At 49.2% G+C, this 26,750-nt stretch overlaps 1 protein-coding gene across 1 annotated transcript in view; it reads left to right on the top strand.

Moving 5' to 3' along the window:
- ZBTB16 (zinc finger and BTB domain containing 16) overlaps positions 1–26,750 on the top strand; it is a 176,990-nt gene that overhangs the window by 140,857 nt on the left and 9,383 nt on the right. The gene's annotated exons all lie outside the window — the stretch shown is intronic.

Here is a 26,750-nt window from a genome sequence, read left to right as displayed (position 1 = left end):
TAAACATTTAGAAAGGGATTTCGGTCCTTCTGGTCCAGCTTTATCTTCTTACGACGAATGGAGAAACGGAGCCTCGGCAGGTGAGCAGACTCACCCAGGGTCACACAGCCGGTCGGCTGCAGAGTTAGGCGCTGGGATCTGCTCTCCTGACCCTCCTTATGGTGCTCATTTTAGCACACTGAATTGCTTCCTGAAGTTCAGGATGCCAAGTGAAGATAAACGTGATGTTCCTGTTGTTTTTAAGTCCTGGATATTTGAGACTTGGGAACCACTCCTGAGGGACCACCCAGCTCCTTCCCCCTTCCTCTGAGCACTCAGTCTGCACTCACACGACCCAGAGGAACTGCTCTGTGCCCCTTCCTCAAAATCTGCAGAGAGAGAGGCTCCAAGTCCTCTGCTTGGTAGAAAATACCAGCACCCCTCCCCCAAATCCTTGTCACTGCACAGTCTGGATGTCCTTCTGAACAGTTAACTCAGTTTCCTCCTGCTGCAGCTCCGCAGTGGCCCAAGTGGAAGCCGTCTCTATCCACCTGTGTGCCAACAGGGGACCTCCTGCAGCTGGGACAGGCGGGGACACCTCATTCTGCGGGGCTGCTCCACTGTGGCCTCGCTCCTGCAGGAGAGCCTTTACCCTCCAAAACCTCACCCAGGCTCCTTGCCTGGTGATGCCCCAGGATGGGGAAGTGAGACGTTGATGGACGCTCTGCCAGGGCTCTCAGCTCAGCAAACAACGGTGAAAACCCAGGCAGGGAAATTATTTGCCTAGAGTTAGTTGTTTGTGGGAGTCACATGAAACTCATGTTCCCCATACTCCTGCTTTTGTCCTTCCCACCCCCACGCCCACTTTAAAAAAATGCAATACGAAGAATTGTTTTCTAAAGAGTAGCTTTAGAAATCCTAATTCCGTTCTATTCCCTCCATTCCCATTCAAGTTAAATTAGTGAATGCTGATTTAGGCTGTTGGGACACCACTGTAAGGAAGATACTAAAATTGTGTAAGATCTGGTTCTTGCTCATGAGCCGGGAAACCAGTATTTGCTGAATTCTTAGGGAATTTTCTGGGTGCCATGCACTGTGCTAGTGCTTTATTTAGATCATGTTACTTAGTCCTTATATCCACTTGTCAAGGTGAACATTCTTATTTCCAGATGAGGAAGACATGAACAGCTTTCCCTGGGGTATATGTATGATAACCATTATAGCTAATATTTATTGAACGTTTGTTTTTTTGCTGATGGTACTAAACATTTTAACCCCATGATCTCCTTGAATCCACATAAAATCCCTGTAAGGCAGGTATTGTTATTATCCTGGTTTTACAGAGGATGACATAGGCACAGAGGAGTTAGGTAACTTGCCTGAGGTCACACAGCAGGAATAAGTGGCCAGGCTGGATCTGAGCCACAGTGAGTGACTGCGGAGTTCACACTTCCACTACATTACCATGCTGCCTCTTTAGGTTTCAGAGCTGGGCTGGAACCCACAGCGTCCTGATGCCGGTGCTTGTGTTATTATCTTTTCCACTATCCTAACATAAATTTGCTGGGAGACACTATATATAGACATATATAAATCAACCGGAGACCAGCAAAAGGTCACTGTGTAATCAGATGCCAGCCCGGGTGGTGCATGGAGAGGAATTTAGAGGAGGAACATGTTAACAAGGACAGTACTCTCATCACTGGACTCCCATAGTGAGGGCGCAGGGCCTTACTCATCCCTCCATCCCCAGGACCTACCCCAGAGCCTGGTACACAGGAGATGTTCCATAAACACGGATTAAATTACGAGGAAAGATTTAGTGGCAAGGTGGGGTTGAAATGAATTTCAGTTTTAGGAAAATGATGTTGATAACCGTCTCCCTTTTATTGCATGCTGACCAGGTGCCCGGTACTCAGCCAAGTATATTATTTATGCTGTACTGAACCCTCACAACTGCCCTATGGCTATTATTATCCCCAGAGTAAACTGAGGCTGAAGAGAGGTTCTGTATCCTGCCCAAGTTTTCAAAACCGTTTTTTTCCCTGACTTCAAAATCCATTTCCTTTCCCAAAGCAGAGGAGAAGGCATGAGTGAAGAGAAGGAGTAGAAGTGAGCCAGGCCTGCAGAGAGACCTGGAATGCCGGGGGAGGAGCGCGCCCTCTCTTTTCTGCTCTTGGTCGGGAATTGCCTCTCTGATATAAGGATTTCTGGATCTATGAAGTTAACTGTGTCCAGTTAATTGAATTTATAATTCAGCACCAAAATGCTGAAAAGAGTTGTCTTTTATGTCCCTTAATGAGTGCTATAAAAACAAGTGGTGAATCTAATTTTATGAATGATCCTTTATGACTTACCTGATAACTAGTAGTTGTTCAACACAAAGGACTCGTAACTCAGTCTGGACCGACGCTGGCTGCCTGCAGTAAAAGACCGTGTTTTAAAGTTGCCATCTTGCTCCTCTTGAGTGGCCCCTGGATTCACGTGCTCCTTTCTCTGGTGTCTCGTCTGGCAGAGGATGAGGCTCAGGCTCCTCTTTCTGGGTGATAGTGGAGAAGTGTCACGTGACTTGCCAGCCCAGGATGACCAAGAACTCACCTCTCAGAATTGGCTCTTACCAAGAAGGGGAATGCAAAAACATGGCTACTCATTCCAGTCTCTCTGTAATGGAAGATATTGATTCTACCTAGATGTGGTCAGCTGAGCCAGAGAAGAGAAGAGAAACATAGAGAAAGATGTACAAGGGATGTAAGGAAGAATTCCTTTTATCTTTACCCTACAGCAAGAGGCAATGAGCTTTAAAAAAAAAAAGAAGAGAGAAGCTTAGGTTAGATGCTGTTAAGAACTTCCTGAGTTGACAGGGTGTTCCTAAGAGAGACTGAGGAATCTCTGTCTCTAGAGCTGCTTCTCCTGAATGTGTGCACATACGTGTGCCCTTAGCTTTTGACAGTTTTTCATCATTTTTTATTTTTTAGATGTTGAATTTGAATGATTTTGTGGTTACAAATCTTAGAAGTAATAGATGTTGCCATAAAATTCAACCATCTTCCATGAATACGATTTAAGAAATGTTGGCTACTCTCATCTGGGAAGTCAAAGGCAGGGGGCTGGACTCAGTGGCCAGGGCTCTGTCCGTGGTGCCAACCCAGAAAGGAAGGGGTTTTGGCAGAGGGAAGCCCTTGAACAGAGCGGCATGGTGGGGGTATGGGAGCTTCGAGGAAGGAAGGCCAAAATAAGGCTGTAGTTTCCATTTATTGTCTCCTTTCCCACTTTATCTCGGGTAAGAACATGTCCTGCAGCCCTGAGCGAACCTTTCCGTGGGGCTGCTGAGCTGTGAAGAGAACAGTCATGGACACACCACCCTCTCCTCCCAGTGCCCCCTCTCCCTAGTACACACTGCACCTAGAAAGGCTCCTGCTTTGGTATATTGGGTGGGTGGGGACAAATGTAAAGTCCCCCATCTGGGTGCTGATTACTTCCCAGCAGAGCTGGGGGTGGGCTGGGACATTTGTCGCCCATGATTTGAGCCTTGCTTCAGCTGGCCTTGTGCCTGGACTGGCTGGTGGACCTTCCTCTCCCTCATCCCACCTTCACCAGGCTGATGAATTGTTGTTCGAGTCAATAGAGGCTCTGACTTGGCTGTTATCTTTGGTCGGAAGGAGGCTGGGTGACAAGGACAGGGAGAAGGACTGCAGCTCCAGCCCGGCATTTGGAGACTGATGAACTTTTGCAGGGGAATGCCCCCGCAGCTGGTCTGGAAAAACCTGCTGGGCCCCAGAGAAACTTGACAAAACTTGGTGCTATCAGCCTAAAAACATCTACCCTGAAGGCAGCCTGTAGCACACACATACGTTCCCTCGGCTTATGAAGGGCTGAGAGGGAGGGCACATGGGACCCCAGAGGAAGGGTACACAGTAGATACCCAGGGGACAGATAAGGCTTCCTGGAGAAGAAGGCACCATAAGGTTTTAAAGAAGAAGTGGAAATCAGCCAAGATGAAAGGAGAGCTAGGCAGAAGAAACAGACCTGTGTGTGTTTGGAAACGGTGGTGCTATGGCTTAAGTATCATGTCTGAGACAAATGTGGCAGATGAGGTTGGAGGGGTGGGCAGGCCCAGACCACAGAGCTCTTGTTAGGCCGTCCAAGGAGCCTGCATTATATCCAGAGGTGATGAGGAGTCCCAGGAAGCCTTTAAAAGGAAGTTACGAGATCAGATCAATTTCTGATAGGCCACTTTGGTGGTGGTGTTTGGGTCAGATTTGAGGGAGATGAGCCGTGTTGAGGAGCCTTTCGTAGGAATCCTGGTGAGGGATGCTGGCCGCTTGGACGAGGCAGTGTCTTCCTGGAATGAGAAGGAAGCACATGTATGGGAAGTACTTAGGAAATAAAAACTTAGCCAGATTGGGATGTGTGGGGTTGGAGGACAAGAGGCCTCCGGGATGACCCCAGCATCTAGCTTGGGTGACAGAGTAGATGTTAGTGCTAACAACTGAGACAGAGATCCAGGAAGGGGAGTGGATTTGGGAACAGAAGATGTGGGTTTCAGGTTTGGCCACGTTGAGTACTAGGTGCCTGTGGACCATCCAGGGGGCGCTTGGATTTGTGGATTTTGTGCTCAGAAGAGATCTCCAGGCTGGAGGTGTGATTATGAGCCTGAGAGTAGTCACTGACACCATGAGAGTAGAATTTTCCTGGGAAAGATAATGGAGGCGGGAAGCATAGTGGGTAGAACACTGTGGGAGCAAAAGGCCCTGTTCAGCAGAGGAGGGCCTCAGCCCCAGTCAGCTCCTCAGTCTTCACAGGCCTCGTGTGCAGAGGGCTTCTCACTGGAGGAACCTCAAAGCCTGGCCTGGTGCAGGGATTCCCACAGACAGATGGGGGATCTGCAGGGTGAGGAGGTGCTCTACCGGCCCAGCTCCTGACATTCTCGACACCCCGGGATCTCCTTTGACCAGTGCCGTGGCCTGGGGTGGGAGAGAAGAGGCTGACAGGCTGGAGGAATGATCTCAGAACTGCTAGCTCCTTAAGGGCTTACAGGTCTACCCTCCTGCTTCCAGGGGAGTGGATGGTCAGTCCTCCATGCGGTTCTGGAAAAGTTCTTAGAGAAGGACCTGCCCCTCTGCACAGACCTTCCTGGAAGGCTGGCCCAGGTAAACCCTTCATGCTGGTCCTGTTGCCCCACAAACCATCCCTTTGCACATGTGTCTCTTTTCTGAGGTTTATTATGCTTGATTCTGTCTCATTTTCTGCAGGGAATATAAGCACCCTGATTCCTTCAAAGAAAGCGGAGAATAGGGCCCCGGGCCCTGTTACATTTGGGTTTTACTTTCCCTAAAACCCCTTCTTCTGCCTTCCCTCTGCCACACTGATCCCTAAGTGAACACTTCATCTGGGACGTGTGTTCCACTCTCCCTCTACGCCCTCCTCCAGTGGCTTGGCATTCTGGGACCAGCTGCCGGAATGATTGACATAAAGCCAATCTATAAATAAAGTCTTTTTCTTTTCTCATAAAGACTTTGTGGTTGAGTTTGCCTTCAAGGTCAAGATCAGACCTTTCTAAATAAACACATATCAAAGGATCATTAGCAAAGCAGCACTGTTAAATTGAGATATTAACTTCTGTCAACTGCTTGTTTCTTTTTTGTTCTGTAACTCATGACTGCAGTAGGGTTTTATTATTTTGTCCTTAGGCAGTAGCATCTGGCTTCTGTAGAGACTGTACAAATTAAAAAGCCACACAAATCATTGCAAGAGAAAAGCAGTAAATTCAATGATAAGAATTTAAAATTAAAATGTTTCAGTGCTTTTATATTCTGCAAAACATGAAATGAATGAATTTGCTGCCTGTTGCCATAAACCTAACCTAGCTAATCGTCTGCCTGAGTTTTTTCCTGTCTCCTTCACTCATCACCATCAATTCTGTCTTGGCACGAGGTGAGACATAAAGTGAAAGCCATGTGTGTGTGTGTGTGTGTGTGTGTGTGTGTGTTTAGTGGGGTTGGGGCTGAGTGGCAGATGCATTGAGACCCACCTCATTTGAATGGAGGGGACAACAACAGGGTGCGTCTGGTAGGAGCCAGGGTGGGGAAGGGAGGGTTGAAGATCAGCACATCCCCATGGATCAGAATTCTCTTTTTTCTTCGCTCTTTCTAGTTAAGCACCTAAAAACAAAACAACAACAACAAAAACCCACAGGTCACAAACAAACAGCAACTTGTAGCGTCCAGGTGAAATTCTGAAAAGGAATTTCCTGAGCAGGTGTATGATGCTAGGTTAAGGGTCTGAGCAGGTGCTGGTTCCTTCCCATCCCAGAGAAACCCAGGCCTTTGGGTAGAGTGCTGGGGAGTGGGATGAAGCAGCATTTTAAACTCTTTGCTCCAGCCAGAAGGTTCAGGGTTTCTATGTTGGGGTCATTCGTGCTTACTGCAAAATCGAATTGTGATGTTGGATCTAGCTATGTGCTAGGCCATAAGGGAGATAAAAGTAGAAGATGGTTTTTCTTCTTTGCTTTAGAGAAACTGTAGCTTAAATAAAAAATAGATATGATGTTCCAAATAAAAAATAGATACGATGCTCCCTATGTTAAACAGCTAGAAGACAATTTAAGGCAGATGTGAATAAGGATGTGATGATGGTGTACTAGCCATACACAGAAGTACTGGAGAGTGTGTAGGGTCAGAGTGGAGTGAGGCTAGTGCAAGGAGAGCGTTTAGGACATGCATTGCCTTGAGCTAATTCCAGTCCATCTGGCTTGGGGCCTGGAAGTCCTGGGAAGCCTGGGGTTAGCATTGTCTGGGGGAGTTTATCCCCATGTCCAAACAGGGCAGTGGGGGCCCAGGAGTGGTGGGGGGCTGCAGGTCCCTTTTCAGGCAGCCTGTCCCAGTTTGACTGCGGGACCCACAGGCATGAGGGCAGAGCTCTTTGTCCCTGACGAACTTCTCCATCCCAGGGAGAGGTGAGAAAAGAGAGCCGGTCCTTGGCCTCCGTCAAAGGGAATGAAGGAAAGTGTGAAGATTAGGGGACAGAGGGGTCGAGTTAAGAGGGTATGACTAATACAGCCCGTCATTCAGATAGGAGAGCACATTGTTCTCTACACCCAGATGGTCCTTGGAATAAATCAGCTCAGGCAGAAGCAGACTTCCAGTACAAGGAAGTTTGGGCAACTGCTTGCCTGCTCTTCTATAATGACATAAACCAGGCCCTGGCCCTGAATAGCAGCCATTCATGTCTCCACTGTGGGTGTTGGAATGGGGCATGTGTGTGCATGCACATGCATGGGTGGGTGTGTATGTGTGTGTGTGTGTGTGTGTGTGTAAATGTGTCATTTTATAGCCTCTTGAAGAGTGTATGAGTTTATGTTGTGAAGCGTGGGCATAGGGACACTTAACTTGGAGGCTGACCCCTTCTCAACTTGAGAATTCCGACCTTGAGAGTGTTATAAGTAGTCATTTGTTTAAGTCTGTCTCCGTTGGTGGACGGCAAACTCCCCCAGGGCAGGGACTGTGTCTGTCTGATTCCTCAGCATGTCCCCAGGCCCATAGAGCACAGTGGCGGGTTCATACAAGGTGCCTAATAAATATAAATGGGAGGGAAGCTCTAACAACATTCTTATTTTTCTCTATTGCCTCATGGTAACCACCCATTAATTAATTAAACTAATAATTAGTGCATAAGTAAATCAGTCAATCAATAATACAGCTATTCCTCATGTGGTTCCCATCTGGGGACAGTAATGAGGACTGAATGAGATTGGGTGGGGATACCCACCAGAGCAGTCACTTAGAAAGTTTTCGGTTGTGTAGGACTTTCTCTTGTAAACCTTTTCCAGGTAGATGTCTTCCCCACTGTCCCCGGTTGAAGATTTGCAGGCATACATAGGACATAGAATGTATGTAAGCATCACAATGCTTTGTGGAAGCTTTTATACACACGCAACAGAAGAATCAACCAACTCCCCTTTCTTGCCCTATAGTCTCCATCCAAAGGCTGCACCGTTTCCTTTTCCCTTACAGAATCCATTCAGACTCCTTAGGAGTGAGGGGAGGGAATAACCAAGCAGCAAAATCATTGAGTAAATAAGAATAATCAAACAGATACTCCCTGGAGAGTCTTCTTTCTATGAAGATGTTAATTAATATGAATGCTCTGTCCTCACATTCAGAGGCAGCCTTTCTGTGCAGACTGTACAGGACTGCCCATCCAGCTTCAAGTAAATTTTATCCTTGGGGTCTTCATCCTTTGGAGAAGGAGCTTCTTTGAGGGGAGTCAAGCCAGATCCTGCCTGTTCAGAGATCAAAGAATTGCTTTGTCTAAAATTAAGTGCATATTAAACAAATGACAGTGGAGGAAGCAAAAGACACCTCAGGCCCGGATGCAGCTGAGTCAGGAAATGAGGCAGGGACTCCACATGTGTCCCCTTTCACCAGCCACCCTCCTCCCAGGCCATCCTGCTTTTCTACCGCCCTCACTGCGTGTCAGAAGACCCCAAGCTCACAAGCTGCTGGAGTGTCGTAGTTGGCAGATTCGAGGGTTGTTTCTTTCCCATCCGTATCTGAGGCCTGTACAGTCCTCATGGCCATTTCCTGAGTGCTTTATTCTGCAGGCCCCTCCATGAAGAGGTGGCCTCTAGCATTCTCTGACTGTGCTGGGATTACTAGGAAACTACAGTCCCCTCTCAATGGGCCATTGCTTCAGAAAAACAACTACAACTCAGTGACAGAGGAGGAGGAAGGAAAGGGGAAGGAGAGGGAAGTGTTTGGAGAATGGAGGAGCCAAGGAGAATAAGGAATTATAAGTGCAAGGGGAGACTCATGTCATGAAAAGTGGCCGTGACCACAAGATGTCCATCCAGGGTTGTCTCTGATGTTCCCTGCATGGAAAACCCTCCTGAAACAAGACAGTCCTGGGTGAGGGTGGTGGGCAACCATCCTTGATGTAGACATCTTTGGAAGGATAGGATCTTTCTTTCTTGTCTTTTCACCGATCCTGGAGGCTTTGAAAACTCCACAGTGCTTCTGTCTGGGCTTAAATGGAAACGTTTTGAAGATTCCTCACTCCTTTCAATGACTTTTGCCCAAATCCTCCAAACCTACAATTACTGTAACCTGAATGAACAGAAAGTGTCATCAATGTTTTCTGATTATCCATGGCCCCTTGTCCTAGCCCAAAAAATCACAGCTCTCCACCCCCCAAAAAAAGTTAGGAAAGAGGCATGAAGATGATTGAGTAAACATTGCTTATCTCTCTCGTTTTTAAGAGTTCTCAGAACTTGAGAGGTGGGGAATCAGGAAGGAGGAGTGAGCACAGTGTCTGGACAAGGAAGGGGCCTGAATGGATACAGGCTGGGCCAGGGCACCTTTACCTGGGAGCTAGTAAATCCTGGGGTGACCTGTGTTGTCACATTTGCTTACAAGAATGCCTGGCACTGCATTCACCACTGACCAGTCATCCCTAGAGCCACAAGAACCAAGGTCTTTGACCAGGGTTGAGAGCAACAGTGGACTCAAATCTGATAAAACTGTTCAACTCTTTAAGAAAAATCAATCTTTATTTTCCTAGAAGGATGGTATTGGAGGTCACAATTTATGTGCATGTTAGTGACACGGCTTTTGACATTTCCATTAGCAGCTCTGTTTTAGGGGTTTTCCATCTGCTGTAGAAATCGAATCTCAGAATAGTATATTATACGTAATCACCATCTGAAAAGGGATGAAAACCCACAAAGAGTGTGATTTTGAGGAGCCCCTGCACACTGGGGCTAGCCTGTGTGCAGCTCAAAGCAGGCCTTGCAGGGAGAGCTGAGGGCCTACTATGGTCTTAGAGGAGGAAGAGGTAGGAAGTGTGCACCAGGGGCATCTGCATAAGCCTTGGGTCCGTGTTCTGCCAGTGGCCAGGAGGAGGTGCCGGGTTTGACTTTAGGTCCCAAACTGTGGTGCTTGTTGGCTGCCAGCTCACAGCTTGGGCCATCGAGTAATATCTTGTAACTCCATTCTGCAGCCCTCCCATTAAAAGACTTGGATCCTCCATTGATGTGAATGACTCTCCGTGTTGAAGAGATGTCTGGATAGTTCTGCACTGAGTACCACGTGAATGAGTCCTTCCAGGTTGGGAGGAGAAACCAAGCTCAGAAGAGCCCATGCCCTGATTCTAAAGCATGTGGATACGAGTGCACAGCTAACAGTCATACCTGTTAAAGATATAGGAACACACAGGCCGGAAGCCTGCGACTCACAGGGAATCTGGGCTGGTGGTGGGGTGGCTGCAGCGGGTAAGGAGGCATGTTTACTTGAAGTTGGTAAGTCTGATATGAATGGCTTGGGCTCTATAAATCATAACTTGCTAAGGACTGTGGCCCAAGACCGTAGAGGTATTAGGTGGTTAAACTTCTATGTAGTCATTTGTTTATTTATCCATTCAGTAAATATTTATTGAACACCCATTATGTACCTACTAGTATATTAGGCTCTGGGAATACAGTGGTAAGCAAAACCAAATCCCTGTCCTCAGGGGGCTCATGCCTTATAAGGAGACAGATAAGTAAGTAAGCAAGTCATGTAGAGGACACATATTGTTATATTGGAGACATAAGATGTTATAAGAGCACATGTGAAGGCTTCCCAACTTGCATGGGGAATTGGGGAGGCCTCCCAGAGATGATGTCCTCTAAGTTGTCATCTGAAGGGTAAGAAGAAGCTATTAAGTGAAGAAGATGGGGGTAGTGGGGAGAAAGGGAAGAAGGGCAGGCTGAGGTCAACATGGGTAAATGTCCAGAGTTGGGCGAGAATAAGACAAGTTCATGGAACTGAAAATGGGAGTGGGGAAGAGGGCCAAGACCTAAGGTTGGAGAGGTAAATGGGCATTAAATGTGAAGGGACCCTGAAAACGACTTTAAGTAGTTCTGCCTTCTTCCTGAGGGCAACAGGGAGTCATTAAGGGGTCTTAGTTAGGAGAGTGACATCAGATTATGTTTTAGAAAATGACTTTGACTACACGAGGAGAAGCAGGACTTTCTTGTTGCTCTTGTTAAGATAATGTTTTGATATTACAATAGTAAGGCGTGTGTGACCTCCAAGGGGGAGATATCCAGGAGGCATTAGGATGCACGGGTATGTCTGGAATTCAGAAGAGAGACTCGCTGGACTTTTGGAGTCATCAGCATATAAACGATCCTTGAAGCCCTGGAAGTGGGCGAGCTTACAAACAAGAGTGTGTAGAAAGAGAATAGAGCTTAGAAAGGATGCAGAGGAACCCCAACATATTATGCTCCTCCAGAACAATCACAACCCACAATGGAGACTGAAAAGTAGTCGCTGGAAGAAATAGGAGGGACACCAGGAGAGTGTGGTGTCATGGAAGCTAAAGGAAAAGGTTTCAAAAAGGAGAAGTAGTCATCAGTCTTAAAGCTGCTGAGAAGTCCCCTAAGAGGAAGACTAGAAAATCTCTGTTGGATTTAGTGACATATGGGGATTATTGGTTATCAGAGGGGAACAGTTGTGGTCTTAGTGGAATGATGGGAGCAGGCATGCGATCATGGTGGGTTGAGGAGTTAATGAGCGCTCGGAAGGTAGAATCAGTGTGTGTAGGCAGCTCTAGGAGTGGAGAAGGGGGATGAGTTAGACTGATCCAAGGTCAGGGTTTGGCAGGGTGAGTCCCATGGAAGGATAATGGGCAAGAGAGTTCGGGAATTGGCAAGGAGGCAGCTGGTAGTTGAACCATGGGCCTCAAAGTGTGGACTGAATGGAGAAAGAAAGAAGGAAGCGCATGCTCAGGAGATATTTGGAAATCAAAGAATGGTTCTGGTGAGAGTAACTGGATGGGAGAACTTGAAGGGAAGGAGGTTTAAATTTAACACTTCAAAGGAATAGCTCTTATTGGTGATGAAAGCCCCAGAGTGTTCTCTATAAGCACCTCCTGGAGGGGGCCTGTTCAGTTCGTGGTACCTAAGTTAAAACACCAAGTCCACTCATTTACCTACCTATCTCCCCACGGCCCTCACCCAGTCTACTGGATCGCTGTTCTAAACAGCGACCATTTCTCAATTCTCTACCATCTGGCACTGAGGTAGACACTTCTCATATGTTATCTCTAATCCTCCCAGGAACCTTGCATGGTGAGTATTATGACTCTAATACAGATGAAGAAACCAAGACCCAGAGATATTAGGAAATTTGCATATGATTACATAGCTGGTAAATAAATGGCAGAGCCAGGATTTGAACCCAGGTTTCGTCTGACTTCCAGATCCAGACTTTTTGTTCTACGCTTTTAGAGTGTAAGCTTCTTGGGGGCAATAAGTGTCTTCTTAGCATTTGAGCCTTGGTATCTGAAGCCTGCGCAGAATTGGAACTCTAGAAATGCAGGTGCGTGAGTGAGTGAGTAAATGTAAATGAGTGAATGGTGCTAAAAGCGACTCTCCAATACTGTCTCCCAGGGAAATAAAAGTGCTACCAGCCAAAGAGAGGAATGGAGATGATTGGAAGGGGAAGGGGAAGAACAGGGTAGGAAGACTTGGCAATCAAGTGACACCAGTGTGGGATAGATAAAAGAGAGGTGTCTCTTCTGGCCACTGATTCTGCCCGGGGTGCTGGACACCTGGCCGTGGCATGAGAGATCAGCCATAAGGTTTCCCATCTGCTCTGGGGCCAACCTCAGGCTCCAGTCCTGTCAGGGAGTGGCCCAGAAACTCTAGAGGAGGAACTGAAAGGGGTGGTACCTGGGGAACAGGACCTACATGGGAGGAAAGAAGAACCCCAAACCGCTAAGTGACATTTAACTTTGCATTTCCGTTTTAGAATCTGAGGCTGGGGTTTCTCCACAGACCTTCCTTCAGAATGTCAAGGGGTGTGTGTGTTCGTGCATGTGCGTGTGCATGTGCGTGTGAGGGTGTGGGAGGGGAGGACCGGCTTGCCCATCAGTTGTCTGAGGAGCACGCACACCACCTAACACGGCCTGGAGGCCCAGGCACGTGTCTGCCGCATGCTCCTTCTCCTTTCCCTGGGCTAGATTCAGTGAGTCAGGAATGCAGCCTGCTTGGAAGGAGGGTAGTTCCAGATTTGGGGGAAGTGGCATCAATGTGTTTTGTTTTTTTTCTTGACTAGAATCAGATTCCTCTCCCACCCTCCCCGAATAGCAGACAATGTCCTCCTCCTTCTAGGCTTTAAAAGCCGCGCATCCACCTGACATCACATAAAAGTCTCTTCCTCAGGCCTCTGTGGCTCCCTCACCTCACTTGTCTGTTCAGCAAGTCTTCAGATTCACTGTCCTCCCTCACCATCATTACCAGCCCATTTCCTCTCTGGGTGGCAGGGCATGAGGCCTCGTGGTCCAGGGCAGGGCCCTCCCTGAGGCCCTGGGAAAGCCCTGGGGCCCCAGGGCAGTGGCCGTCATCCTCAGTATTCCACATCAGACAAGCTCCTGCCATAGCCTGTCCCCCACCTTTCCGCACACACCACCCTGTGTCTACTTCCCAGGGCTACACACTGTGGGGCAAAGATGTGGGCAGTAGATAGAGGAGCATGGTGAGCAGATGGAGCCCTTTGGGACTGGAGGAGCTTTAAAGGATCACAGAGCCTATCCTCTTCATATCACAGATGAGACTGAGGTCCAGAGAGAAAATTCATTTGTTTAAACATTTATGCACCCATTCGTCCTTCCCTCCATCCAATAAATATTCATCAGACACCTGGCAGGTCCAAGAGATGCAGGACTGTATAAGAGAAATCAGGTCTCTGCTCTCAGGCGGCTTTTCTTCTGATGGGGAGAGGGAGACAGAACCTTGAACTTGAAGCCACTCGCCCAAGGCTAGTTGGTGTCAGAGCTGAGAAGGGAGCCGGGACCTCCTGCCGCGTCTTTTCCAGGACCCATACACGATAGCTCCTCGCCGCCTGGGAGCCTGAGCATTCCGTTCTGGTCTACACTGCAGATGGAGAAGTTTAGAAGGAATGAGATTGGATTTTAGTCTCGATACTTCTGGGCAGCTGAGCGGTTGTAGAGGTACAAGTAAATTTGACCAATCTAGACTAAGGATTGTTTTTTTTTATATTTTGGTAAAATATACATAAGATAGAATTTAGCATTTTAACCATTTTTAAGTGTACAGTTCAGTGGCATTAAAGACAGATATCAAAATACTTTTTAAAAAACCATTTGTAATCTAGTAGATGTGTGATTCTTTGTTATCAGGCTCAAGCAGTGGTTGAGTATCTACCGCATTTTTGCAGGAGTGGTTTGCATAAACATTTCGAGATAATTGCCACACTTCTAATGTGGTGTGAAAATGTCTCCACTGTCTGTCAGTGACCAAGTCACAGGGACAGCTAATACGACTGGTTTGTTGCTTTCATTCCCCATTGAAGGAACTGCTAAATTTCAGTTAGAGGTTGGTGACAATAAAGATGTCACTTTTTTCCTCTCCAAGCTCACCAGCCTCCTGAGTTCTATCCCTGGACTGCTGGGGGTTTCGTGGACTTCAGGTTAAGAAGTCCTGCCAAGACAGAATTAGCCCCACCTTTTCTACCCTTCTAGAAGGGCAGTGCATGGGGCCAGGCGTGTGCTGATGGACATGGTGACAGAATCCCTCCCTGTGCCTGGGCCTTTGAAGGAGAGAAGGCAGGAGCATCACAGGAACCCAGCCAATGGGGGAAAGGTGCCCCCATTCTCCCCAAGCCGCCAGCCTGCTGTCTGAGGTGGGCGGGGCCCGTGCCCCCTGGAAGTGTGCCTTCTGGCAGCTTCCCCGCCCCCCTTCCACCCCCTTGTCCAAAGGCTCAATGCAGAAGGGAGCCATATGGTCCTTTGTGGACACATTTGCCCTTAGTACAGTATCTTCCCGGTGTGAATGCAGGGCCTGGCTCCCCAGTGTCAGCTGTCCCTCCCCTCCCCCAGCACCCCATCCCCCACAGCCAGCCCAGAGAGTGGCAGGTTGTGGGGGGCAAGCTCCCGGAGTAGGGGAGCCCTGCAGAATCGGGGTGACTGAGGAGTTTTTCAGTAACACCCACACACACACTCACACAGAAAACTGTTGAAGTCAAATGTCTCAAAGTCAGATCCCTTTTTAGTATGAATTTGCTGTGTCTCATTCTGAGCACTAATTCCAATTTAATTGCAAGTGGCCTGAAGCCTCTTCAATAGGAGTAACAAATGGTTTGATTTTGTAAACTTCATCAGACTGCATTTTAAATGCGACACAGTAGCCCAACTCGAATGCCAATGAAGCACTGGAGTAGCTCTCTGTTTACTAATTATCCGTTTTTACTCCAAGCCACGCTGGCTGGCTTGTCTGATTAAATCGGATTTGTGGGATAGAGAACAGCTAGCAGAGTTTTCTCTATAGTAAACGAGATTGAAACTATGGGCCGCCTGGCTGCACACTGTAAATTATATTTCCTTTTAAAGGGGACGTGTCTCTTTTATTTCTGTGTCGTCCCTCCTGCATATTAAACTTGACGGAACAAAAGTGTCCCCGGCTGCTTCTAAATCCAGCCTCTTGCCCTCCACCTGGTAGCCAGCTCACAGCTCACTTCGGTTGCTTTCCATCTTCCTCTCTGAAGCGCTGGAAACGAAATTGGTAGCTACATCCCGTGTGCCCACCGCCCCCTCCCTCCCCCGCCTTTCTTTTCGTAATCCTTTCTTTTCTCGCCTTTATCCTGGGGTGAGTTTTCATTATTCCATTATTCTAAAAGGTACCTGTGATGATATGAGTTCTTAGAATCCATTTTGAGTTGGCTAAAAGAGAGTTCTAGCAATAAAATTGACTGAGTTGCAACACGGACTGGCCTTTCAGAAAGACTTGAGTATTGGTGGCATCGGGCTGGGCGGGCAGGGGTTGGGCATGAGTTGGCAGTGACAGTGTGGACATGAAGAAAGAGTCAATTTCTGAAAAATTAAATTTATTCTTTTAGTCCACCCTGGAATGAATCCTTTCCTCTGACCAGAGTGAAATTCAGATCACCTGGTTTCTACCCGTGGCCCAGCAGAGAAGGCTGTGGCGCAGGTACTGGAGGGGTGAACATTGGTGGACTGGTGCCCACAGGTGAAGCCCAGGTTGGGAGCACTGATGTCCTCCCCCCACTCCCTGGGGTCTGAGGTGTGGCCTAGAGGTCCTGCGCTCTCTCAGTTGTTTATTCCTCTCTAGGAAAGCCACCTCCAACCGTCATCCTTCCTGCACCATACACACACACTATGATACATAAAACAAATGTAAGGCAGCCTTGCATAAGGTGTAATCAGGCTGTACTTAAACTCTGCTGTTGCTGAGACTTTAACTCCATGAGCTTGACCTGCCCTGCCCTCCCTCTTGGTATCTATCCTTGTGCTGGGAGCTTTTTATATTTTAATTTGTTTCTGAATGTCCTGCAAAATTAACGGTGTGCGCATGTTTCCCTTCTTGGCCATTGTGTGCGGTACAGTTCGGGAAGGCTGGCAGTGCCTCCGATAGCCCGGTTACCGTGGGAATGAATGGCCGCGGCACTCGCAGACTCGCAGCCCCCCTTTTAACTGTTGACAGTAAAAAGCATTTAAATGCTGCTTAATTTGTAATCATCTTCTGGGGGGGAAAAGAGAGGACCCATTAAAATGTCAGTAAAATGAATACGTTCTCCGTTTTTTTTTGGTTTGGTTTTGTTTATTTATATGGGGTAGTTTTTCTTTTCATTACCCAATGTTTGTCAGGTATTTAAATGGCTCTGAAACAATCAGTGTTGCATTTTATTTTGAATTTCTGGCTCCCCCAACCTTACTCCTCTCCCTGCCCCATTCTGTCTCTCTGAGTCTTTGTCTTGCCTCTGTCTGTCTGTCTCCCCTTTCTGTCCCTTCTCTTCTCTCTGGACCTCCTCCTGCCTCCACCTCACCATCTCTGGAATACGTTGGGGTTTACAGGACATTTTAAATAAGACCGCAGCTGAGTTGGGTTTTTTTTCCTCCAAAGATGCCTCTTCTGGGCCTCGCTTCCTCCCCTGGGGCCTCAGGATGACTCTGGAGATGCCTGGAACTGGAGTGACTCTCTACAGAAAATGTCTTGTACACTTGAGCAATACAAGAGATGAAAGAGACCGGGAATAACTTATTGTCCAAATAAGGAAATGGGGTGTCATCTTCGGGAGACTCTCCAGGCCCTCCCAGGAAGCTCTAGACACGCTGCTCAGAATTTAAGTGCCTACTATGCATTGGGCATTGTGCTGAGGAATGAGACCACTGGATTCAGAGGGTCTGGTTCTCTGACTGACCGTCTGTGCGGGGTCGTTCAGTTGTCTTTCTGTCACCCTGGCGCTGGGGGCGTGGGAGTGCCCACCCCACTTCTCCCTCCCCTACCCCATCAGCCAGGTCCTCCCCCAGCACAGGGATATATGCAGGTACCCTCAGACCTAGTGACCTTCTGGGTGTATGGCCAGTTCCAGGAGGTACTAGCAGGTAACTGGTGATCCCTTGAGAGCAAGGACCTAGCAGGTTCTCTCAAGTCTTGCTTTCCCCATCTTCCTAAACATCTCTGTCCCACAGGGCTGCTTCAGAGGGTTCAGAGTGATAGACCTGGACTGGCCCCTAGCAAATGCTCAGTGAAGATCAGGTCTTTTCTCTGCCTCACCTGTGACTGTCCCTCTGTGGTTCCCAGTGAAGCCTCGAGATTCTGTTTAACTAAAAGAAGGCTGTCAAGGCTGACTTGGAAGGAGAAATGACTGAAATACATCTCAATGGGAGAAGGTCCCTTTCAGTCTTACAGCACCGTCTTCAATAGGCCTGGGATCATTGGCTGTTAGAGTAGGGGGAAAACCCTTTAAGGATCATTTACTTCCACCTCATTTTTCCGATGAGGAAACTGAGGTCCAGAGGGGTCTAGTCACCTACCTGAGAGTGCACAGTGAGTTGGTCATAGCCAGGACTTGAGGACATGCCTTCCAGCTGAAGACTCCAGTGCTTCCACTCTTCCAACCCCTCTTCATGTGGGAGTCTCCAGTGAAAGTCACAGGAAAGGGTAGGGCAAGAGGACAAGGGTGGGAGGATTCCCCTGGCCTGTCCTTTCCCATGCCATCTTGACTTCCCACCACACACTTCAGGGGTTCTTTTCCCGGAAGCCTCCAGGACCAGACGAGTAAGAAATGGAGGGACCTTAGCTTCTTACACTCCAGCTCTCAACACAGCCTTGCAGAGAGCTACGGGCCTCCCGCAGGGCCACAGGCAGAGGGCAGAGAGGTGAATACACGCCAGGGAGGATGGACTGAGGAAGGAACTTATTGCAGCTCTGTGTTTATTCGCTACCCACCTACCCCCAAATGAGCGAAGTAAGGAGCTCTTTGGCTTTGGAAACCCAAAGGGTAGACAAGGACCTGTCTCTCTCCTTTGACCTTTCTTCCCACAGAACAAGCAGTGTAGAGAAACTGAGGAAGGCAGCTCTTCTCTGCATCGTGGGAGGAAAAGCTGGGCACACGGGTCCCTCAAGGCAGCATGATGCCCGCCTGCCCCACCCCCCAGTCCACCTTCTCCCAGACTGGTCCCATCTCAAAGGCCAAAATGGGCAGTACCTGAGAGAAGCTTCCAGTCCTCAGGCCCTGCAGGGCTGGGCTAGGTTACAGGACTCTGGGCCGCCCCTCTTCTCTCACGACTGTTGAAATGGGTCCAATTTTTCAATCGTGGGCCAATTAGTTTCACAAATGGGGGCCCCCGTGGTGCCAGGGCACATTTGTTCCAGGCCTGCGCACTGGCCGAGCCCCATTGTCCTGCCTCGCACCCCCGTGTGGGCCCATTGTCCTCACCCCCAGCGGGTGCTGCTTACGGCTGATTTATACGGGCAGGCGTCCTGCGGGCTCCAGGCTGCACTGCCACAGCTGGCGGAGGTGCTTAAGGCCTCGGACCCCGTGACCTTTGCCCCAGTCCTGCTGTCATTTTGAAAGTTACAGACTAGAGGGCTGCATACCTCTCCGGATTTACTTCCCACCCCAACCCCCCCCCCCCCCCCCACCACTACACACATACACACTGACTGCCTTTCCTTCTTTCTCCCATTGCTCTTGTGGTGGACGTTTGGAGTCATTCTGGAATGTCTGGAAGGGTCCAGGAACTGGACTGTGAAGGGACTGCCAGTGGGAGGTACCAGGAGAGGCAACTAGTCGCTTCTGATTGGAGGAGGCTGCTTCTTCCCCTCGTGTGGCGTTTAATCCTCAGATTCTTGAGTTCCACATCCGATGCAGGGGCAGGAGGATTGAGAGTGCGTCACCGTCGGTGTGGCACTGCCAGGGATCCAGGACTTGGTTTGGCATCTGGCAATTGTGTTTGCCCTTGGCACCTTTTCACCCTAGAAAGGGCGGCCCAGCATGAGGTAGATCGAACAGGGAGGCGGTCATGTAACAGGCAGCAAAGCGCAGATCTAGCCCCATTTTAAGTCGTTGACTATCTCTTGCAAACCAAACTCCATGTTCATCCTCCTTGTTACCTCTTTTCCACCCCTTTTCTTGTCTGCCTCCCCCAGGTGCTCCCCCTCTTCGGCTCGTTTGTTGGAGTGATTGACAAAATTAGTAAATCCATGCATGTTACTTTTATTGTGCAGGTCTCAATAAATCCCCCGTGTCTGGGGTGCACCTTAATGAGCTAGTGAGCTGACAAATTTGTTTACTGTAGCTGGAGGTGCCGCGTAATGAAATGCACTTGTGTCTGCAGCTCACTGCTAAACAAATACATGGTTTTCTGGGAGCCAGCATTGCTAGCCGCTGCTGCCTGAGGATGCGGCCACATTCCCCAAGAGACCAAGAGGGTTTTGATGTGTGTCTGTGTGTGCGTGCCTGCACGTGTGTGTGCTTTGAGACATGTAATCACTCACCCATCCATGGCTTAGTTTTTTTTTCTCTTATTTATTCTTTTTTTTTTTTTGCCCCCAAAGCCCCAGTAGATAGTTGTATGTCATAGTTGCACATCCTTCTAGTTGCTGTATGTGGGACGCTGCCTCAGCATGACCGGAGAAGCGGTGCGTCGGTGTGCGCCCGGGATCCGAACCCGGGCCGCCAGCAGCGGAGCACGCGCACTTAACCGCTACATGGCTTAGTTTTAAAACAAATTTGAATCAGCTGCTCCAGCTCCTCCCCCTGGTTATTGGTTATTTGATTGTTCATTGAGAACTCTGCTTCCTGGACTAATAATATGAAACCATAACAGTCGCCCTTTCCCTTGTGGAAAAGGAAGGTTATATAGATGTATATGTGTCTTCCAAGATTCTAATCAGATAAGAAAGAAAGGAAAAAGGGATAGGGAGGGCTGGATAAGGAGACTGGAATTGACAAGGCTGAAACTGACAAGTAGGCTAGGTGCTAAGGTTTTTAGCCTCTGGCTTGGTTTAGGAAGATGTCGCTAAGTGGATGATTAAAGGTGCCCAGCAGTAGGTGACTCTGTATTCAGAAGACAAGCACCCATGCACAGGCTTGCAGCTAATTTGGTTGGAGGCAAGACTTCCAAGATGTTTTCCCGGCCTTCTCTACTTCTGGGAGAGAGGCCGTAGGCAGTAAACAGTCGGACTTTCTCCCACTTAATAGCGGCTGTCGTTCCCAGGGGTCAGTGGGCTGACACTTTCCTCGACTGGGCAGACTGAGCCCTCATTGCACACATAGCTAGCCTTCTGTGGAAGGGTGGGAGTTCAGGAGCTCATCCCAAGTGATCCTGCAACTTATGCCCAAGAGGAAAACTCGAGAGGGAGCTCTTGGCTCTTTCTCCAGTGGATCCCTTAAAAAGGAGCAAAGCCTTAAATGAGGGCACAGGGGAGTCAAAAGGGAGGCACCCCTGCAGATGTCATGGGCTGAGTTTTGTTTCCTTCCTGTCTGCTCCCCATCCTTCCCTCCCACACCGCTAGTATCTCTATCCTTTGAGAGACACGCAGAGCCTTCCTGCCTTTGGTGTGAGTCAGCCTTGGACTGCTGGTCTCTGTCTTTTTCTCTTGATGGTGGATCTACCATCTTCTTTAGCAGTGACCTGGGGGTGGGGGAGAGAAAGACGGGGAAGGAGAAAAGGTGGCAGTTTCAGTGATGGTTTTGGTGTGTGGTTACAGGGCTGCCCATGGCTGGAGACGGCATCTTGGAAAATAGTAATCCTGGGGGTCAGAGGAAGGAGAACGTGTCTGAAGGATTTGGGGGTGGGAGTGAGGAGTGGGAGACGGTTCCAGCTTAAATGAAGATTTTTACACCCCCCTAAATTTGATATTTTCTTGTTCGGAGAAGAAGCTGCTGGGGGTGCCGGGGGAAACAGCTCTTCCTTTGTTGGGTGAGGTCGGGTGGGGTTGGACACGAGAAGCCGATCCGTGGTCCATGTGCGTGTACACACACACAGGCGTGCACACACTCCGCACACGCACATGTGGCAGTCACAGCCGGCTTACCAAAAAAAGCCAGAGTATATTTAGACCCCTCTGCTCTTTTGATTAAGAAACTGCTTATAGCTGGAGATAATAAGAGCCTTGCTCCAAGAAGGTGTAGCACCTAAACATCTTCTCCAGCTGCGTACCCCTCTGATCCTGTTCCTTCCTTTCTATTAAAGAGCTAATTGGTATGGAAATGGCACAGGTGTAAACATGAGGGTTTTTGTGTCTCATAATTTCAGACCCAGTCATCACCTGGGTGAATGTCACCCCTCCTGCCTCCTGTTCCACCCTGGCCTTGGCTTTCTCCCATTTTTTTGGCTAAAATTAAACTTGTTTTAAATTTGGAGTCTGTGAGTCGTCCATGCCCTGCACAGAACTGGCTGTGCTGCCCTTGGGGGTGGGCGTGGGGGTGGTGTGGATCACTATCTCCAGAGATAGAATTGATGCAAATGGGGGCCCAAATATTTGCATGGACCCTGCCCACATTACCCAGAACCAGGCTTTTCATTCAGCCTTGCCACACCCATTCCCTCTTCTAGTTCAGATTTCCTTTAGGCAGATACCCTTGGAGTCCAGCCTAAGCCTGAGCCCCATTCATTCTCGAGGAGAGCAGAGGAGGTGCTGATTCTTTGACCCGGTAAATTATTTCCCTGGGCTAAGGCTAATTTATGTATCTGATTTACACTGAAATTTACAGATTGATAGAACACAATACATTTGTAAGATTTACGTACTCAAAAACATTTGTCAGTTGCCTCATAACACCACTGTGAACTTGGTATTGGAAACGGCAGGTTAGTTATGAATGCCATTTCCTTGAGGAAGAAATGAGGCCAAGGGCAGCGGCTACCTGGCCCAGGGCCACAAAGCCAGGAACGGCTGCACTTCTGGGGAACTGGGGTCTTCTGACTGTTTCACTGTGTGACATGGTGAAACTGGTCCTTCTATGGTCTGGGTCTTTGTTTCTGAGCAACAGAGTTCAGACATGGAACAAGAACTGAGGAGTCCTCTCCAGCCCATTAGACAGACATGAGCAGCCCCAAAGAGCTCAGCTGTCTGGGGGTCACTTGGTGTTGTTAATTTCCAAGAAGAGCCTTGATGGAAACTCTCAGTAAGGGCTTCATTGGGTCTGAGCGTTCCCCAGTTCTACCCATCTGTCTGTACCATGACTCCCCCTGCCCTGTGTCCACCGTCTGCCCTTCGTGACTATCCTACAACTCCTAATTTACTCTTTAATGCACTGTGCAGTTATTGAGTGCCTGCTCGCTGCAGGACCCTGTGCTCCGTGTTGGGGGATGTAAAGATGAAGAGAATAGTTCCTGCTTTGAAGAGCTTACAATCTAGTAGGCAGAGTTGAATGACAAAAATAAAGGCAACAAAGGGTTTTACGTGCTATCATCGTGAGGGCTCAGAGGAAGATGTTGTTCTTGGCCCCGAGTCCTAAATGATGTAACTCATCCAAGATGCCTTCTCTAGGGTCGGCTTCCTAGAAGAAGCAGCCCAGAGTCGATGAAACAACTCAGGCTGGTGTATTGTGCAGGACTGCATGATCCGCATCCAGGGTGTTCAGTGCAGGAGGATGCCCAGCTGAGGGGCAGATGGAGGCTGGATCCAGCCCTCTTTGCCCGCCAGAGCTGTGCTCCCAGGCAAGGATCTGCGTCTGCCCAGAGGAAGAGGCATCATTTTCTAATTCAGACAAAGGCATCATCTTGGCTGGCATTGGCTCTGCCACAACTTTTTAGTTATAAAGCTTTTTCACATGGGTATCTCATTTGATCCTCTCAACAACCACAGACAAGGTGGCAAAGAATGAGCAAACTCTGGTCCAGAAGTTCAGTGACTTGCTCAGGATCACCAGGCAAGGAAGTGGCAGGCAGAGCCAGGACCCCTGTGCTTCTTTTGTCTCCCTTGTGTCATGCTGACCACATGATTTCTGAAGGTCTTTTGCAACCAGTGGAGGCTCCTCCCCTCTCCCCAGTGGTATCAGGCACAAGGTCTCCCCAAAGCAGAGGAAGGAGCAGCAGGTAACTCAGGAGCTCATGGATTGAAGGGAGCAGAGTGTTCTAGCTGCCAGGCCCTCTTGTCCTGCCACACATCTCGCTGCAGCTAATGAATTGCTAATACAGTTTTCTAGATAATTTTATTTCCATAGTCCCACATTTTAATGTGTTTCCAAAAGCTAGCATTTATTTGCTTAATCTCCCAGTGTAATAGAATCTGCCCTGACTCATCATACATGCGAACAATCAGCTAGGCAGAAACTACAGCAAATTGTTTAATAACTCAAATCTAGTCTCTAGATTTTTAACTTGCATGCACCAATAGCTTTCCTTGTGTCTCATCTGCTTCTCCCCCCACCCTTTCCTTTTTTCTTTTTAAATATTTTTCCATCCTCCCAGCTGTTGGTCTCCAAACAGAAGAATGAGGAGAGTGGATGTGGGGCCTCTGAGCCCCGTTCTCTTCTCCTATGAGCCTTGGCCAGTGTATTGGGGGCCAGAGAGAGCCCCTGCACTTTGTGGGGTGTCCCAGGAAGGGGAGAGAGACCATTGTAGGGACGTTGTAGCATTTTCTTTCCAGGTGGTGACCGTATAACTTTAAACCTGTCACCAAGGTGAGGAGCTGGCTGTCTGGGACTTCAGGTGCACTGCACTTCCCGACTTGAGCCCAGGCCCCAGGTCCTATAGTATCACCTTCCTGGATTTCATTTCTCCGCTCCTTCTCCTGTCCTCACAACTCCTACCCAGTCTGTCCCCACCCTCCTCCAGTGGTAGCACAAAAGCAGTCAGCTCTCTCCCTGTTTCCAGCCACTTGCCACTGCCGTCAGTCCTCACGCTGCCTCCAGGGGCATTGCTGTCACATACAGGTTGCATCCTGCCAGCACCCCCTTATCCTTTCATGGTACAAATTGCCTGTAGAATGAAGTCTAATCTCTCCCACCTACGAAACAGCCCTCTGTGATTTGACCCCCAGAACCTTCCCTGCTCATCTCCATCCTCAGGGCCTGTTCTCTAGCCTCACCTGCTCTGAAATGGGCTTGTGGTGATTCCTTGGCCTGGCTCCTGTGCCCCACTTCCTGGTCCTCAGCTTCTCAATATTCTTCATTTCTCAAAGCCTAACTCAGAATCTTCTCTAAAGCCTTCTTGGAGTCACCCTGTCTCATCATATGACTGGTCATTGACTTGTCTGAGTCCTCAGCCAGTTTGGGACCCTGTATCTCTGGTTGATCTCAGCATCCCCCTTGTCACCTAGCACAGTGCCTCCACTTGGTAATGCTCGCTGGGTCGGCTGAGTGGACATGAAGTGGGTTCAGGCCATCCTGAAGAGTAGCGACAGCACAGGGGGCCAGCACTGAGGACCTTGGGAAGACCAAGGGGCAGAGTGCTGTAGGACTCTCAGTTGGCCCTGCCGGTGGGATTGCCCTTGGAGGTCCTCTGGCCTGGCCTTTTAGGCTCGGCTATCCTACTGGGAATGTTGTTCATGTTCCTTCTGACCTACGCTCCTTACATGCTGGGGGTTTCAGGGGATGCATAAGGAGAAACCTGGGCTCTTCAAGGGCATGGCTTGCCCAGGAAGCCTGCTCCGTCTTACCGATTTAAGGCAGCTGTTTGACATCTGGCTTTTAGGGACAGAGAGGGGTGGTGCTGGGGGACCTCAGGATGAAGCAGCCAGGGAAGCCATGTCACAGAATGTGTTGTAGACGGACTCCACTCCTGGGCAATGGTGACCTGTCTGGGCTGGACTTTGATGACTCACTGTTAACCCTTGGTCTGCCTCTGCCTAGAGCCCCCTCAATCAAGTGGAGCCAAGCACCCCACTACCTCCCAGACATCTTGCTGGCTCCCAGCGGGGTTGGAAGGATTCAGAGAGCTATACCCATGACTCTGCTTCCAGCCCACTCCTCCTGGCCCGGGTTCTCTAGCTGTTGCTGGAGGAGGCCCACAATGCACTGGGGCTCCTGAACCAGCCACGTTGGAGGTGGCTTGCTGGTGTCGTTATCTGCCTCTTCCAGGAGAAGCCCAGACAGACAGGTGGCAGACCCAGAGCTAGACATGGGCCCAGCCATGTGGTTTCTGAAATCAGAGAAACCCAGGCTTTTTCAAATCCCAACTCTGCCTCTTTCTCACTGTGTGACCTGAGGCAAGGTATTTCCTCGCTTGGTTTTCCCGTTTGTAAAAAGGGGATGAGAATGGCTGCCTTGCGGGGTTGCCAGTTTCGAATGAGATGACAACACAGATAAGCACCTAGAGCAAGGCCTGTGTTAGTTTCCTTCCCTTCTGCTCTTTGGGGCCAGGAGCAAACCCATGCCCTAGCTTGTATCCAGTCTCCCCTGCTCAGCATGCCCAGACCTGGCCTCAGCAGCGACTGCTGGCAGGATGGAGCCTGACTGCAGGGACCTAGGCACCAGGGTGTCTGCAGTGGAGGCTGTGAGGGGTGGAGGAGAAGGGGGCAGTGAGAGGTCTTGCCTTCCCACTAGTCCATCCCAAACACAGCCATGAGTGGGACTGAGGCGTGAACATAGACCTCCCACTTGCCATCTCCACTGATGGACCAGGGAGGCAGCAAGGCTCTTTATGCTGTCCTTCTCTTCACCTCACTTTCTACCAGGAGCTCCCTGATTCCACACTGAGCAGCCCACGACTCCCAGAAGCCAAAGCTCTGCCCCTCCCTCCACTCTGGGCTGGGTGGACAGACGCTAGACCTGCCCACCTTTCCTGCTTGTGTCCCTCATACAGGAGAAGGGAGTGCAGGGCTGAGCACAGATGTCTAGATGCCAGAAGAGAGAGGCGAGCAGATGGGCTTCCTGGGGGAGCTGATGTACTTAGGGAAATGGAATCCAAAATGGTGGGCAGTGAGCCACCAGTTAGGACTCTGATGGGGGGACCTTCCTCATGTGGTGCTGTACCCAGACAGGCCATGGCTCCAGAACAGCATCAGGAAGGGGGATGATAACAAACAGAAAATGGCAGCCTATCTTTGTAGGGTACCATGGGGTACCTGCCTGTGCTTCTGATCAGCACAGGGAATGACTGGACAGAATTAAATGGAAATCTCATGTCACTCATTAGCTTCAAGTCCTTTGACAATTGCCCATTGGTCTTGGAATAAAGCCTAAAGCTCTTAACATGGTTTTCAAGACCCCGCATGACCTGGCCCCTGTCTACCCCGTTGGCCTTCCCTTCCACTCCTCCCTGCTCACCAGCTGTGCTGTTCTTCTGTCTGATCCACCAACTCAGCACACTTCTTTCCAGCCCAGAGTGTTCACAGATACTGTTCCGTCTTCCCCCACTGGCCCAGTGTGCTGGGTAATGTCTATGATGAGAGCAGGGACTTTGTATAGTTTTCCATGGTTACATCCCCAGTGCCAAAAAGACAGTCTACTTGTAGAAGATACTAAAATAACGTTCGTTGAATGAATGGACACTTAAGATGTGTGCTTTCATGAATG

Source organism: Diceros bicornis, chromosome 7 (genome assembly GCF_020826845.1).
Source record: "Diceros bicornis minor isolate mBicDic1 chromosome 7, mDicBic1.mat.cur, whole genome shotgun sequence".
Classification (NCBI taxonomy): Eukaryota; Metazoa; Chordata; class Mammalia; order Perissodactyla; family Rhinocerotidae; genus Diceros; species Diceros bicornis.
Note: the sequence above shows the minus strand (reverse complement) of the source record. Positions and strands in the feature narration are given on the sequence as shown.